Below are 13,230 nucleotides of genomic sequence, written 5' to 3'. Positions count from 1 at the left end.
TGCACACGTCTCTGCAGGGGAGGAGAGCGCTAGGGAAGCTACGTGTGTGAGGAAGCTGCTGGGCAACCAGGGAGTCAGCCTCCGGGTGTGCGGGGCTGCAGACCCCAGCCAGGGGCCCTGGGAGCCTGGTGCACTCCGTGCGGCGCTGAGCCTGGGCAGCCAAGCAACCGCTGGAGGAGCCCTGCACTGGCCATTCCCTTCCCTCGCACAGAGCTCTTCCTGCTGGAGCCCTTGGCAGTGTGCAAGACACCGGCCCCTAAGCCCTCCCCAAGGACGCCTGGGGCCTAGGTGCAAAGGCAAGGCAGGAGCGGAGCTGAGGCCAGGAAGGCGCCAGTGGCGTCTGCCAGCCTCGCACAGCCTGCTCCTTCCTGGGCAGGAATCCTAGCAGCGAGGCAAGTCTGGGCAAGGCTCGGCCAGGGCAGAGCAGCCTCGCGCCAGTAACTCTGCCAGATCGGGCCTCTAAGCAGAGATGGAACTCTGCCGTCCTGGAGGCGCACTCGGCTCCAGCCAAGTAGGGCTTGAGCCAAACGAGGCTGGGCTGCCTCTTCTTCCCTCGAGGAGGCTCGCCTCCCCGCCAGCTGTTCACTCGGCTTCCAGGTGGGGGCGCTCTGCGCCTCCTGCAGGTCTTGGCTCAGGGGCTGCTTGCCCTGAGCTGGGGCTGTGGGCGGGAGCCCAGGCACGCAGGGGCAGGCCCCAACCAGCTGCACACGTCTCTGCTGGGGAAGAGAGCGCTAGGGAAGCTACGTGTGTGAGGCAGCTGCTGGGCGCCCAGGGAGTCAGCCTCCGGGTGTGCGGGGCTGCAGACCCAAGCCTGGGGCACTGGGAACCTGGTGCACTCCGTGCAGCGCTGAGTTTGGGCTGCCAAGCTACCTCTGGAGGAGCCCTGCACTAGCCCTTCCCTTCCCTCGCACAGAGCTCTTCTTGCTGGAGCCCTTGGCAGTGTGCAAGCAACCGGCCCCTAAGTCCTCCCCAAGGACGCCAGGGGCCTAGGTGCAAAGGCAAGGCAGGAGCGGAGCTGAGGCCAGGAAGGCACCAGTGGCGTCTCCCAGCCTCGCGCAGCCTGCTCCTTCCTGGGCAGGAAGCCTATCAGCGAGGCAAGTCTGGGCAAGGCTCGCCCAGGCCAGAGCAGCCTCGCGACAGCAACTCTGCCAGATCGGGCCTCTGAGCAGAGCTGGAGCTCTGCCGTCCTGGAGGCGCACTCGCCTCCAGCCAAGTAGGGCTTGAGCCAAACGAGGCTGGGCTGCCTCTTCTTCCCTCGAGGAGGCTCGGCTCCCCGCCAGCTGTTCACTCGGCTTCCAGGTGGGGGCGCTCTGCGCCTCCTGCAGGTCTTGGCTCAGGGGCGGCTTGCCCTGAGCTGGGGCTGTGCGCAGGAGCCCAGGCACGCAGGGGCAGGCCCCAACCAGCTGCACACGTCTCTGCTGGGGAGGAGAGCGCTAGGGAAGCTACGTGTGTGAGGCAGCTGCTGGGCGCCCAGGGAGTCAGCCTCCGGGTGTGCGGGGCTGCAGACCCCAGCCAGGGGCCCTGGGAGCCTGGTGCACTCCGTGCGGCGCTGAGTCTGGGCGGCCTAGCAACCTCTGGAGGAGCCCTGCACTAGCCCTTCCCTTCCCTCGCACAGAGCTCTTCCTGCTGGAGCCCTTGGCACTGTGCAAGCCACCGGCCCCTAAGCCCTCCCCAAGGACGCCTGGGGCCTAGGTGCAAAGGCAAGGCAGGAGCGGAGCTGAGGCCAGGAAGGCGCCAGTGGCGTCTCCCAGCCTCGCGCAACCTGCTCCTTCCTGGGCAGGAAGCCTAGCAGCGGGGCAAGTCTGGGCAAGGCTCGCCCAGGGCAGAGCAGCTTCGCGCCAGCAACTATGCCAGAACGGGCCTCTGAGCAGAGCTGGAGCTCTGCCTTCCTGGAGGCGCACTCGGCTCCAGCCAAGTAGGGCTTGAGCCAAACGAGGCTGGGCTGCCTCTTCTTCCCTCGAGGAGGCTCGCCTCCCCGCCAGCTGTTCACTCGGCTTCCAGGTGGGGGCGCTCTGCGCCTCCTGCAGGTCTTGGCTCAGGGTCTGCTTGCCCTGAGCTGGGGCTGTGGGCGGGAGCCCAGGCACGCAGGGGCAGGCCCCAACCAGCTGCACACGTCTCTGCTGGGGAGGAGAGAGCTAGGGAAGCTACGAGTGAGAGGCAGCTGCTGGGCGCCCAGGGAGTCAGCCTCCGGGTGTGCGGGGCTGCAGACACCAGCCAGGGGCCCTGGGAGCCTGGGGCACTCCATACGGCATTGAGCCTGGGCGGCCAAGCAACCACTGGAGGAGCACTGCACTGGCCCTTCCCTTCCCTCGCACAGAGCTCTTCTTGCTGGAGCCCTTGGCAGTGTGCAAGCCACCGGCCCCTAAGCCCTCCCCAAGGACGCCTGGGGCCTAGGTGCAAAGACAAGGCAGGAGCGGAGCTGAGGCCAGGAAGGCGCCAGTGGCGACTCCCAGCCTCGCGCAGCCTGCTCCTTCCTGGGCAGGAAGCCTAGCAGCGAGGCAAGTCTGGGCAAGGCTCGCCAAGGGCAGAGCAGCCTCGCGCCAGCAACTCTGCCAGATCGGGCCTCTGAGCAGAGCTGGAGCTCTGCCGTCCTGGAGGCGCACTCGGCTCCAGCCAAGTAGGGCTTGAGCCAAACGAGGCTGGGCTGCCTCTTCTTCCCTCGAGGAGGCTCGCCTCCCCGCCAGCTGTTCACTCGGCTTCCAGGTGGGGGCGCTCTGCGCCTCCTGCAGGTCTTGGCTCAGGGGCTGCTTGCTCTGAGCTAGGGCTGTGGGCGGGAGCCCAGGCACGCAGGGGCAGGCCCCAACCAGCTGCACACGTCTCTGCTGGGGAGGAGAGCGCTAGGGAAGCTACGTGTGTGAGGCAGCTGCTGGGCGCCCAGGGAGTCAGCCTCCGGGTGTGCGGGGCTGCAGACCCCAGCCAGGGGCCCTGGGAGCCTGGTGCACTCCGTGCGGCGCGGAGTCTGGGCGGCCTAGCAACCTCTGGAGGAGCCCTGCACTAGCCCTTCCCTTCCCTCGCACAGAGCTCTTCCTGCTGGAGCCCTTGGCACTGTGCAAGCCACCGGCCCCTAAGCCCTCCCCAAGGACGCCTGGGGCCTAGGTGCAAAGGCAAGGCAGGAGCGGAGCTGAGGCCAGGAAGGCGCCAGTGGCGTCTCCCAGCCTCGCGCAGCCTGCTCCTTCCTGGGCAGGAAGCCTATCAGCGAGGCAAGTCTGGGCAAGGCTCGCCCAGGCCAGAGCAGCCTCGCGCCAGCAACTCTGCCAGATCGGGCCTCTGAGCAGAGTTGGAGCTCTGCCGTCCTGGAGGCGCACTCGCCTCCAGCCAAGTAGGGCTTGAGCCAAACGAGGCTGGGCTGCCTCTTCTTCCCTCGAGGAGGCTCGGCTCCCCGCCAGCTGTTCACTCGGCTTCCAGGTGGGGGCGCTCTGCGCCTCCTGCAGGTCTTGGCTCAGGGGCTGCTTGCCCTGAGCTGGGGCTGTGCGCAGGAGCCCAGGCACGCAGGGGCAGGCCCCAACCAGCTGCACACGTCTCTGCTGGGGAGGAGAGCGCTAGGGAAGCTACGTGTGTGAGGCAGCTGCTGGGCGCCCAGGGAGTCAGCCTCCGGGTGTGCGGGGCTGCAGACCCCAGCCAGGGACCCTGGGAGCCTGGTGCACTCCGTGCGGCGCTGAGTCTGGGCGGCCTAGCAACCTCTGGAGGAGCCCTGCACTAGCCCTTCCCTTCCCTCGCACAGAGCTCTTCCTGCTGGAGCCCTTGGCAGTGTGCAAGCCACCGGCCCCTAAGCCCTCCCCAAGGAGGCCTGGGGCCTAGGTGCAAAGGCAAGGCAGGAGCGGAGCTGAGGCCAGGAAGGCGCCAGTGGCGTCTCCCAGCCTCGCCCAGCCTGCTCCTTCCTGGGCAGGAAGCCTAGCAGCAAGGCAAGTCTGGGCAAGGCTCGCCCAGGGCAGAGCAGCTTCGCGCCAGCAACTATGCCAGAACGGGCCTCTGAGCAGAGCTGGAGCTCTGCCTTCCTGGAGGCGCACTCGGCTCCAGCCAAGTAGGGCTTGAGCCAAACGAGGCTGGGCTGCCTCTTCTTCCCTCGAGGAGGCTCGCCTCCCCGCCAGCTGTTCACTCGGCTTCCAGGTGGGGGCGTTCTGCGCCTCCTGCAGGTCTTGGCTCAGGGGCTGCTTGCCCTGAGCTGGGGCTGTGGGCGGGAGCCCAGGCACGCAGGGGCAGACCCCAAACAGCTGCACACGTCTCTGCTGGGGAGGAGAGCGCTAGGGAAGCTACGTGTGTGAGGCAGCTGCTGGGCGCCCAGGGAGTCAGCCTCCGGGTGTGCGGGGCTGCAGACCCCAGCCAGGGGCCCTGGGAGCCTGGTGCACTCCGTGCGGCGCGGAGTCTGGGCGGCCTAGCAACCTCTGGAGGAGCCCTGCACTAGCCCTTCCCTTCCCTCGCACAGAGCTCTTCCTGCTGGAGCCCTTGGCACTGTGCAAGCCACCGGCCCCTAAGCCCTCCCCAAGGACGCCTGGGGCCTAGGTGCAAAGGCAAGGCAGGAGCGGAGCTGAGGCCAGGAAGGCGCCAGTGGCGTCTCCCAGCCTCGCGCAACCTGCTCCTTCCTGGGCAGGAAGCCTAGCAGCGGGGCAAGTCTGGGCAAGGCTCGCCCAGGGCAGAGCAGCCTCTCGCCAGCAACTCTGCCAGATCGGGACTCTGAGCAGAGCTGGAGCTCTGCCGTCCTGGAGGCGCACTCGGCTCCGGCCAAGTCGGGCTTGAGCCAAACGAGGCTGGGCTGCCTCTTCTTCCCTCGAGGAGGCTTGCCTTCGCGCCAGCTGTTCACTCGGCTTCCAGGTGGGGGCGATCTGCGCCTCCTGCAGGTCTTGGCTCAGGGGCTGCTTGCTCTGAGCTGGGGCTGTGCGCGGGAGCCCAGGCACGCAGGGGCAGGCCCCAACCAGCTGCACACGTCTCTGCTGGGGAGGAGAGCGCTAGGGAAGCTACGTGTGTGAGGCAGCTGCTGGGCGCCCAGGGAGTCAGCCTCCGGGTGTGCGGGGCTGCAGACCCCAGCCAGGGGCCCTGGGAGCCTGGGGCACTCCACACGGCATTGAGCCTCGGCGGCCAAGCAACCGCTGGAGGAGCACTGCACTGGCCCTTCCCTTCCCTCGCACAGAGCTCTTCTTGCTGGAGCCCTTGGCAGTGTGCAAGCCACCGGCCCCTAAGCCCTCCCCAAGAACGCCTGGGGACTAGGTGCAAAGACAAGGCAGGAGCGGAGCTGAGGCCAGGAAGGCGCCAGTGGCGACTCCCAGCCTCGCGCAGCCTGTTCCTTCCTGGGCAGGAAGCCTAGCAGCGAGGCAAGTCTGGGCAAGGCTCGCCAAGGGCAGAGCAGCCTCGCGCCAGCAACTCTGCCAGAACGGGCCTCTGAGCAGAGCTGGAGCTCTGCCGTCCTGGAGACGCAGTCTGCTCCAGCCAAGTAGGGCTTGAGCCAAACGAGGCTGGGCTGCCTCTTCTTCCCTCGAGGAGGCTCGGCTCCCCGCCAGCTGTTCACTCGGCTTCCAGGTGGGGGCGCTCTGCGCCTCCTGCAGGTCTTGGCTCAGGGGCTGCTTGCCCTGAGCTGGGGCTGTGCGCAGGAGCCCAGGCACGCAGGGGCAGGCCCCAACCAGCTGCACACGTCTCTGCTGGGGAGGAGAGCGCTAGGGAAGCTACGTGTGTGAGGCAGCTGCTGGGCGCCCAGGGAGTCAGCCTCCGGGTGTGCGGGGCTGCAGACCCCAGCCAGGGACCCTGGGAGCCTGGTGCACTCCGTGCGGCGCTGAGTCTGGGCGGCCTAGCAACCTCTGGAGGAGCCCTGCACTAGCCCTTCCCTTCCCTCGCACAGAGCTCTTCCTGCTGGAGCCCTTGGCACTGTGCAAGCCACCGGCCCCTAAGCCCTCCCCAAGGACGCCTGGGGCCTAGGTGCAAAGGCAAGGCAGGAGCGGAGCTGAGGCCAGGAAGGCGCCAGTGGCGTCTCCCAGCCTCGCGCAACCTGCTCCTTCCTGGGCAGGAAGCCTAGCAGCGGGGCAAGTCTGGGCAAGGCTCGCCCAGGGCAGAGCAGCCTCGCGCCAGCAACACTGCCAGATCGGGCCTCTGAGCAGAGCTGGAGCTCTGCCGTCCTGGAGGCGCACTCGGCTCCGGCCAAGTCGGGCTTGAGCCAAACGAGGCTGGGCTGCCTCTTCTTCCCTCGAGGAGGCTCGCCTTCGCGCCAGCTGTTCACTCGGCTTCCAGGTGGGGGCGATCTGCGCCTCCTGCAGGTCTTGGCTCAGGGGCTGCTTGCTCTGAGCTGGGGCTGTGCGCGGGAGCCCAGGCACGCAGGGGCAGGCCCCAACCAGCTGCACACGTCTCTGCTGGGGAGGGGAGCGCTAGGGAAGCTACGTGTGTGAGGCAGCTGCTGGGCGCCCAGGGAGTCAGCCTCCGGGTGTGCGGGGCTGCAGACCCCAGCCAGGGGCCCTGGGAGCCTGGTGCACTCCGTGCAGCGCTGAGCCTGGGCGGCCAAGCAACCGCTGGAGGAGCCCTGCACTGGCCCTTCCCTTCCCTCGCACAGAGCTCTTCCTGCTGGAGCCCTTGGCAGTGTGCAAGCCACCGGCCCCTAAGCCCTCCCCAAGGACGCCTGGGGCCTAGGTGCAAAGGCAAGGCAGGAGCGGAGCTGAGGCCAGGAAGGCGCCAGTGGCGTCTCCCAGCCTCGCGCAGCCTGCTCCTTCCTGGGCAGGAAGCCTAGCAGCGGGGCAAGTCTGGGCAAGGCTCGCCCAGGGCAGAGCAGCCTCTCGCCAGCAACTCTGCCAGAACGGGCCTCTGAGCAGAGCTGGAGCTCTGCCGTCCTGGAGGCGCACTCGGCTCCGGCCAAGTCGGGCTTGAGCCAAACGAGGCTGGGCTGCCTCTTCTTCCCTCGAGGAGGCTTGCCTTCGCGCCAGCTGTTCACTCGGCTTCCAGGTGGGGGCGATCTGCGCCTCCTGCAGGTCTTGGCTCAGGGGCTGCTTGCTCTGAGCTGGGGCTGTGGGCGGGAGCCCAGGCACGCAGGGGCAGGCCCCAACCAGCTGCACACGTCTCTGCTGGGGAGGAGAGCGCTAGGGAAGCTACGTGTGTGAGGCAGCTGCTGGGCGCCCAGGGAGTCAGCCTCCGGGTGTGCGGGGCTGCAGACCCCAGCCAGGGGCCCTGGGAGCCTGGGGCACTCCGTGCGGCGCTGAGCCTGGGCGGCCAAGCAACCGCTGGAGGAGCACTGCACTGGCCCTTCCCTTCCCTCGCACAGAGCTCTTCTTGCTGGAGCCCTTGGCAGTGTGCAAGTCATCGGCCCCTAAGCCATCCCCAAGTACGCCTGGGGCCTAGGTGCAAAGGCAAGGCAGGAGCGGAGCTGAGGCCAGGAAGGCGCCAGTGGCGTCTCCCAGCCTCGCGCAGCCTGCTCCTTCCTGGGCAGGAAGCCTAGCAGCGAGGCAAGTCTGGGCAAGGCTCGCCCAGGGCAGAGCAGCCTCGTGCCAGCAACTCTGCCAGAACGGGCCTCTGAGCAGAGCTGGAGCTCTGCCGTCCTGGAGGCGCACTCGGCTCCAGCCAAGTAGGGCTTGAGCCAAACGAGGCTGGGCTGCCTCTTCTTCCCTCGAGGAGGCTCGCCTCCCCGCCAGCTGTTCACTCGGCTTCCAGGTGGGGGCGCTCTGCGCCTCCTGCAGGTCTTGGCTCAGGGTCTGCTTGCCCTGAGCTGGGGCTGTGCGCGGGAGCCCAGGCACGCAGGGGCAGGCCCCAACCAGCTGCACACGTCTCTGCTGGGGAGGAGAGAGCTAGGGAAGCTACGAGAGTGAGGCAGCTGCTGGGCGCCCAGGGAGTCAGCCTCCGGGTGTGCGGGGCTGCAGACACCAGCCAGGGGCCCTGGGAGCCTGGGGCACTCCATACGGCATTGAGCCTGGGCGGCCAAGCAACCGCTGGAGGAGCACTGCACTGGCCCTTCCCTTCCCTCGCACAGAGCTCTTCTTGCTGGAGCCCTTGGCAGTGTGCAAGCCACCGGCCCCTAAGCCCTCCCCAAGGACGCCTGGGGCCTAGGTGCAAAGACAAGGCAGGAGTGGAGCTGAGGCCAGGAAGGCGCCAGTGGCGACTCCCAGCCTCGCGCAGCCTGTTCCTTCCTGGGCAGGAAGCCTAGCAGCGAGGCAAGTCTGGGCAAGGCTCGCCAAGGGCAGAGCAGCCTCGCGCCAGCAACTCTGCCAGAACGGGCCTCTGAGCAGAGCTGGAGCTCTGCCGTCCTGGAGACGCAGTCTGCTCCAGCCAAGTAGGGCTTGAGCCAAACGAGGCTGGGCTGCCTCTTCTTCCCTCGAGGAGGCTCGGCTCCCCGCCAGCTGTTCACTCGGCTTCCAGGTGGGGGCGCTCTGCGCCTCCTGCAGGTCTTGGCTCAGGGGCTGCTTGCCCTGAGCTGGGGCTGTGCGCAGGAGCCCAGGCACGCAGGGGCAGGCCCCAACCAGCTGCACACGTCTCTGCTGGGGAGGAGAGCGCTAGGGAAGCTACGTGTGTGAGGCAGCTGCTGGGCGCCCAGGGAGTCAGCCTCCGGGTGTGCGGGGCTGCATACCCCAGCCAGGGACCCTGGGAGCCTGGTGCACTCCGTGCGGCGCTGAGTCTGGGCGGCCTAGCAACCTCTGGAGGAGCCCTGCACTAGCCCTTCCCTTCCCTCGCACAGAGCTCTTCCTGCTGGAGCCCTTGGCACTGTGCAAGCCACCGGCCCCTAAGCCCTCCCCAAGGACGCCTGGGGCCTAGGTGCAAAGGCAAGGCAGGAGCGGAGCTGAGGCCAGGAAGGCGCCAGTGGCGTCTCCCAGCCTCGCGCAACCTGCTCCTTCCTGGGCAGGAAGCCTAGCAGCGGGGCAAGTCTGGGCAAGGCTCGCCCAGGGCAGAGCAGCCTCGCGCCAGCAACACTGCCAGATCGGGCCTCTGAGCAGAGCTGGAGCTCTGCCGTCCTGGAGGCGCACTCGGCTCCGGCCAAGTCGGGCTTGAGCCAAACGAGGCTGGGCTGCCTCTTCTTCCCTCGAGGAGGCTCGCCTTCGCGCCAGCTGTTCACTCGGCTTCCAGGTGGGGGCGATCTTCGCCTCTGCAGGTCTTGGCTCAGGGGCTGCTTGCTCTGAGCTGGGGCTGTGCGCGGGAGCCCAGGCACGCAGGGGCAGGCCCCAACCAGCTGCACACGTCTCTGCTGGGGAGGGGAGCGCTAGGGAAGCTACGTGTGTGAGGCAGCTGCTGGGCGCCCAGGGAGTCAGCCTCCGGGTGTGCGGGGCTGCAGACCCCAGCCAGGGGCCCTGGGAGCCTGGTGCACTCCGTGCAGCGCTGAGCCTGGGCGGCCAAGCAACCGCTGGAGGAGCCCTGCACTGGCCCTTCCCTTCCCTCGCACAGAGCTCTTCCTGCTGGAGCCCTTGGCAGTGTGCAAGCCACCGGCCCCTAAGCCCTCCCCAAGGAGGCCTGGGGCCTAGGTGCAAAGGCAAGGCAGGAGCGGAGCTGAGGCCAGGAAGGCGCCAGTGGCGTCTCCCAGCCTCGCCCAGCCTGCTCCTTCCTGGGCAGGAAGCCTAGCAGCAAGGCAAGTCTGGGCAATGCTCGCCCAGGGCAGAGCAGCCTCGCGCCAGCAACTCTGCCAGAACGGGCCTCTGAGCAGAGCTGGAGCTCTGCCGTCCTGGAGGCGCACTCGGCTCCAGCCAAGTAGGGCTTGAGCCAAACGAGGCTGGGCTGCTTCTTCTTCCCTCGAGGAGGCTCGCCTCCCCGCTAGCTGTTCACTCGACTTCCAGGTGGGGGCGCACTGCGCCTCCTGCAGGTCTTGGCTCAGGAGCTGCTTGCTCAGAGCTGGGGCTGTTGTCGGGAGCCCAGGCACGCAGGGGCAGGCCCCAACCAGCTGCACACGTCTCTGCTGGGGAGGAGAGCGCTAGGGAAGCTACGTGTGTGAGGAAGCTGCTGGGCGCCCAGGGAGTCAGCCTCCGGGTGTGCGGGGCTGCAGACCCCAGCCAGGGGCCCTGGGAGCCTGGTGCACTCCGTGCCGAGCTAAGTCTGGGCGGACAAGCAACCGCTGGAGGAGCCCTGCACTAGCCCTTCCCTTCCCTCGCACAGAGCTCTTCCTGCTGGAGCCCTTGGCAGTGTGCAAGCCACCGGCCCCTAAGCCCTCCCCAAGGACGCCTGGGGCCTAGGTGCAAAGGCAAGGTAGGAGCGGAGCTGAGGCCAGGAAGGCGCCAGTGGCGTCTCCCAGCCTCGCGCAGCCTGCTCCTTCCAGGGCAGGAAGCCTAGCAGCGAGGCAAGTCTGGGCAAGGCTCGCCCAGGGCAGAGCAGCCTCGCGCCAGCAACTATGCCAGAACGGGCCTCTGAGCAGAGTTGGAGCTCTGCCTTCCTGGAGGCGCACTCGGCTCCAGCGAAGTAGGGCTTGAGCCAAACGAGGCTGGGCTGCCTCTTCTTCCCTCGAGGAGGCTCGCCTCCCCGCCAGCTGTTCACTCGGCTTCCAGGTGGGGGCGTTCTGCGCCTCCTGCAGGTCTTGGCTCAGGGGCTGCTTGCCCTGAGCTGGGGCTGTGGGCGGGAGCCCAGGCACGCAGGGGCAGACCCCAAACAGCTGCACACGTCTCTGCTGGGGAGGAGAGCGCTAGGGAAGCTACGTGTGTGAGGCAGCTGCTGGGCGCCCAGGGAGTCAGCCTCCGGGTGTGCGGGGCTGCAGACCCCAGCCAGGGGCCCTGGGAGCCTGGTGCACTCCGTGCGGCGCGGAGTCTGGGCGGCCTAGCAACCTCTGGAGGAGCCCTGCACTAGCCCTTCCCTTCCCTCGCACAGAGCTCTTCCTGCTGGAGCCCTTGGCACTGTGTAAGCCACCGGCCCCTAAGCCCTCCCCAAGGACGCCTGGGGCCTAGGTGCAAAGGCAAGGCAGGAGCGGAGCTGAGGCCAGGAAGGCGCCAGTGGCGTCTCCCAGCCTCGCGCAACCTGCTCCTTCCTGGGCAGGAAGCCTAGCAGCGGGGCAAGTCTGGGCAAGGCTCGCCCAGGGCAGAGCAGCCTCTCGCCAGCAACTCTGCCAGATCGGGACTCTGAGCAGAGCTGGAGCTCTGCCGTCCTGGAGGCGCACTCGGCTCCGGCCAAGTCGGGCTTGAGCCAAACGAGGCTGGGCTGCCTCTTCTTCCCTCGAGGAGGCTTGCCTTCGCGCCAGCTGTTCACTCGGCTTCCAGGTGGGGGCGATCTGCGCCTCCTGCAGGTCTTGGCTCAGGGGCTGCTTGCTCTGAGCTGGGGCTGTGCGCGGGAGCCCAGGCACGCAGGGGCAGGCCCCAACCAGCTGCACACGTCTCTGCTGGGGAGGAGAGCGCTAGGGAAGCTACGTGTGTGAGGCAGCTGCTGGGCGCCCAGGGAGTCAGCCTCCGGGTGTGCGGGGCTGCAGACCCCAGCCAGGGGCCCTGGGAGCCTGGGGCACTCCACACGGCATTGAGCCTCGGCGGCCAAGCAACCGCTGGAGGAGCACTGCACTGGCCCTTCCCTTCCCTCGCACAGAGCTCTTCTTGCTGGAGCCCTTGGCAGTGTGCAAGCCACCGGCCCCTAAGCCCTCCCCAAGAACGCCTGGGGACTAGGTGCAAAGACAAGGCAGGAGCGGAGCTGAGGCCAGGAAGGCGCCAGTGGCGACTCCCAGCCTCGCGCAGCCTGTTCCTTCCTGGGCAGGAAGCCTAGCAGCGAGGCAAGTCTGGGCAAGGCTCGCCAAGGGCAGAGCAGCCTCGCGCCAGCAACTCTGCCAGAACGGGCCTCTGAGCAGAGCTGGAGCTCTGCCGTCCTGGAGACGCAGTCTGCTCCAGCCAAGTAGGGCTTGAGCCAAACGAGGCTGGGCTGCCTCTTCTTCCCTCGAGGAGGCTCGGCTCCCCGCCAGCTGTTCACTCGGCTTCCAGGTGGGGGCGCTCTGCGCCTCCTGCAAGTCTTGGCTCAGGGGCTGCTTGCCCTGAGCTGGGGCTGTGCGCAGGAGCCCAGGCACGCAGGGGCAGGCCCCAACCAGCTGCACACGTCTCTGCTGGGGAGGAGAGCGCTAGGGAAGCTACGTGTGTGAGGCAGCTGCTGGGCGCCCAGGGAGTCAGCCTCCGGGTGTGCGGGGCTGCAGACCCCAGCCAGGGACCCTGGGAGCCTGGTGCACTCCGTGCGGCGCTGAGTCTGGGCGGCCTAGCAACCTCTGGAGGAGCCCTGCACTAGCCCTTCCCTTCCCTCGCACAGAGCTCTTCCTGCTGGAGCCCTTGGCACTGTGCAAGCCACCGGCCCCTAAGCCCTCCCCAAGGACGCCTGGGGCCTAGGTGCAAAGGCAAGGCAGGAGCGGAGCTGAGGCCAGGAAGGCGCCAGTGGCGTCTCCCAGCCTCGCGCAACCTGCTCCTTCCTGGGCAGGAAGCCTAGCAGCGGGGCAAGTCTGGGCAAGGCTCGCCCAGGGCAGAGCAGCCTCGCGCCAGCAACACTGCCAGATCGGGCCTCTGAGCAGAGCTGGAGCTCTGCCGTCCTGGAGGCGCACTCGGCTCCGGCCAAGTCGGGCTTGAGCCAAACGAGGCTGGGCTGCCTCTTCTTCCCTCGAGGAGGCTCGCCTTCGCGCCAGCTGTTCACTCGGCTTCCAGGTGGGGGCGATCTGCGCCTCCTGCAGGTCTTGGCTCAGGGGCTGCTTGCTCTGAGCTGGGGCTGTGCGCGGGAGCCCAGGCACGCAGGGGCAGGCCCCAACCAGCTGCACACGTCTCTGCTGGGGAGGGGAGCGCTAGGGAAGCTACGTGTGTGAGGCAGCTGCTGGGCGCCCAGGGAGTCAGCCTCCGGGTGTGCGGGGCTGCAGACCCCAGCCAGGGGCCCTGGGAGCCTGGTGCACTCCGTGCAGCGCTGAGCCTGGGCGGCCAAGCAACCGCTGGAGGAGCCCTGCACTGGCCCTTCCCTTCCCTCGCACAGAGCTCTTCCTGCTGGAGCCCTTGGCAGTGTGCAAGCCACCGGCCCCTAAGCCCTCCCCAAGGACGCCTGGGGCCTAGGTGCAAAGGCAAGGCAGGAGCGGAGCTGAGGCCAGGAAGGCGCCAGTGGCGTCTCCCAGCCTCGCGCAGCCTGCTCCTTCCTGGGCAGGAAGCCTAGCAGCGGGGCAAGTCTGGGCAAGGCTCGCCCAGGGCAGAGCAGCCTCTCGCCAGCAACTCTGCCAGAACGGGCCTCTGAGCAGAGCTGGAGCTCTGCCGTCCTGGAGGCGCACTCGGCTCCGGCCAAGTCGGGCTTGAGCCAAACGAGGCTGGGCTGCCTCTTCTTCCCTCGAGGAGGCTTGCCTTCGCGCCAGCTGTTCACTCGGCTTCC

The sequence above is a fragment of the Ovis canadensis genome, chromosome 26, assembly GCF_042477335.2.
Source record: "Ovis canadensis isolate MfBH-ARS-UI-01 breed Bighorn chromosome 26, ARS-UI_OviCan_v2, whole genome shotgun sequence".
Taxonomy (NCBI): Eukaryota; Metazoa; Chordata; class Mammalia; order Artiodactyla; family Bovidae; genus Ovis; species Ovis canadensis.
The sequence above is the reverse complement of the archived record's forward strand: the minus strand, read 5'-3'. Positions refer to the sequence as shown.